The sequence below is a fragment of the Cucurbita pepo genome, chromosome LG13, assembly GCF_002806865.2.
Source record: "Cucurbita pepo subsp. pepo cultivar mu-cu-16 chromosome LG13, ASM280686v2, whole genome shotgun sequence".
NCBI lineage: Eukaryota > Viridiplantae > Streptophyta > Magnoliopsida > Cucurbitales > Cucurbitaceae > Cucurbita > Cucurbita pepo.
The window spans coordinates 2,849,707-2,852,988 of NC_036650.1; the positions used below are offsets into that span (position 1 = coordinate 2,849,707).

The window sequence follows — 3,282 nt, forward strand, 5'->3', positions numbered from 1 at the left end:
TATATAGCACATTTATACATTTTTATAATTTTCATCATTTTTATTTTTAAATGTGCAAAATTTATTAAAAAATATTTGCCCTAAAATTTTAAGATCCACTTAATAATAATTATTTATCGATAAAAAAATAGCTTATAATTTTATTTTGATTTTTTAATTTTTATAATTTTATTTTGATTTTTTAATTTTCATGTTTTAAACTTTAATAATGAATCGATACATTATTTATTTTTTATTAAGAAATTTCTTAATAAAGAAGAAATATAAAAGAATAAATGGAGTTATACTTACGAGATTTCAGTAGATATTCAACTCAACTGATGTACTGCAATTACTAATTAAAGGTTAATCAAATCAATATAAAAAATATCATTTAAGGCTAAACAAACAATTATTTTGGATTCAACATGTTTTAGATCCAGTTTAATTTTTTTTAGATGGTAAACTTTTTCAATCTAATAAATTCTTATCAAATAAAGAATTCAACTAATCTAATCATAAAATATTCACCTTACCTTGATTCAAATTGTTCGAGTACTTTAATAAAAATAAATTAATAACTTGTTTTTAAATACCGGTTTAGATGACTTGGTTCTTCGAGTAACTATTTTAATGCTCTAATACACATAAAATAATTTTTAAAAAACAAACAACAAAAAGAAGACGTCAAATTTAAAATGTTATCACTACATGTCATATTTTTCTAAATAGTCTATTGAGCTAATATTCTATGTAAATTCAACCATTTCATTTACAACTCAATTTTTAACCCTTTAAATAATAATAATAGTAAAAAATCCTTTTCCTATTTTGATTCCTAAATTATCTTATAAAATCATTTGTCCCCCAATCTAAAAATCATAAACTCACAAACAAATTTCATCATGGAACTTCTTCCAAAACCCATAAAACTCAATGTAATTTTTCTTCTTCTTTCCCTTTGAATTTCATTTTTTCTTTGTTTTCTTTCTATTGATCTTGTGGGCTTGGCTTGTTCTTCTACTTTTTTTGGTTTTCGTCTCGGATTACTTCAAATGATTATTGGTTTTTGTGTCAAAACCCCCAATGGTTTATTGAAGAACCTTTTTTCCTGGATCCTTACTATTCTCGATAACATTCAAAAATCTAACCAACAAAAAGAGATTGAATCATCTTGGATTTTTTTTGGTAGGTTACCGCAGCGAGAATCTCGCCATGATCGTATTGGCATTGGTGAGCTTAGCCACCGTGGACGCTATGAATCCGCGTCTAAGTTCGAACTCTCTGGAATTTCAGGCGATCAATGTCGGAAACACTCGGCGTTGTTAACCGAGTTTGGCGGCGTCGGGGACGGAGTAGCTTCAAATACTCGCGCGTTTCAAAAAGTAATTGAACATCTCAGCACAATGGCGGCAGATGGCAGTGCTCAATTGGTCATGTCGCCGGAAAAATGGGTGACCGGATGTTTTAATCTGACTAGCCATTTCACACTTTTTATCGATAAAGAAGCTAAACTTCTGGCATCCCAGCCTATCGTGTATTTTATTTTTATAAACCTAATAACTTTGGGAGTGGTGATTTGAATTTTAATCTTTGATAAAAAATGAATGAGTTAGATTTGTTCCTCATAATTTAATGTGCAGAATCAATGAGAATGACCACTTGTGGAAATTCTCCCATCTTATGGGAGGGGAAGAGATGCTCTAGGTGGACGGTACAACAGCCTCATCTTTGGAACTAATCTCCACGAGTGATTATTTTTTTCTTACTTTTAACATTCTAATTTTTTTTTAATTGTTTGCAAAATTATAATAGGCTTAGGTGCTATCCAAATTAAATAAAAAAATTAAGGTAACTGAAAACCTAAGAAAAACATTTATAGAAAATAAAATTGGGTTGGTCACATGGTGTAGGTAACAACGGTACAATCGACGGGCAGGGATCTTCTTGGTGGAAAAAGTTCAAGAAAGGGGCACGCAAGGTAACACGGCCATACGTGATCGAGATCATGTACTCTGATCAAATCTAGATCTCCAATCTCACGTTGATCAACTCACCTTCTTGGTTCGTCCATCTGATTTATAGCAGGTTTGGTTTCGTCGGTGTTGGCTCCAGTCACCGTACCCAACACCGACGGAATCAATCTAGGTTCCCTTCGTCTTCTCCTTTAAAACCTTAGGGTTCTTTTCTTCCTTAATCACTGGTAAAGCTATATATAGTAAATTGAACTATATATATATACCGGTAGAGCTTTGATAGGTAATCTCTATTCTCTGTAATTCTCTTACTGTACGTATAAATCATCAATAAAAACAAATCCTTTTAGCCAGAGTTCTCCTTGCACTTTTCTCTATCCCATTCTTTGTGTTCATCTAGATCAAGCGTGTGCGTTGTTGTGCGATCCTAACATCAAGAACATAGTTTAANAAGTTCAAAATGCCGATTGAGGACCTCGTCATTCGCCGCCTCACTTGCATCTCACCAGATTCTGTAGGTATTGCCCTTGGCAGCGAAATGTTCGGTGGAATCCGCAACATCAGGATCGAAAATGTTACAGCAATCAACACACACTCTGCCGTCAGAATCAAAACCGCTCGTGGACGAGGCGGTTTCGTCAAGAACATTTTCGTCCGAAGAATGTTTCTATCCATGACGAAATACGTCTTCTAGATAACTGGAGACTACAAATCGCATGCGGATGACAAGTTCGATACCTCAGCATTGCCATTGATTAAGAACATTAATTACAGAGACATGGTAGTCGAGAATGTTAATATGTCGGCAAATTTGGCGGAGATTTCAGGAGATCCATTCATGGATATTTGTGTTTCGAATGTGAAGATTGTATTGTCGGTGATAAGAATCACGGTGTTCCAAAAGATTCAAAAAACTATGTCAACACAACAAAATTCGAACCTGCGCACAGAAAGCTCAATTGATTACAAGTCTGCCGCATTAGCTACTCAAGTACATCAACGTTTGTTAGAAAAAANAAGCTCAATTGATTACAAGTCTGCCGCATTAGCTACTCAAGTACATCAACGTTTGTTAGAAAAAACTATGTTTAATTTGATAAATTATGTAAAAGTCAAATGGTCAATTTGACTTATTCTTTGTGGAGATTAAAGGGGATCGGGAATAAATCCCGTCCACAAACATCTCGAATAAATCCCGTCCACAAACGTCTTTTGTCGGGAGACTATAAATACCCACAATATGTTATGTAAAAATCAGATTCGTGGATGAATGTAATTCAGATCTCAAATTGAGACGTTTCCCTTAGAAATCCGAGCATCATATTTG

General features: G+C 33.6%; 1 pseudogene; it reads left to right on the top strand.

The window, feature by feature from the left end:
- Positions 1 to 1,194: 1,194 nt before the first annotated feature.
- Positions 1,195 to 3,282, top strand: part of LOC111808693 — a 9,051-nt pseudogene continuing 6,963 nt past the window's right edge.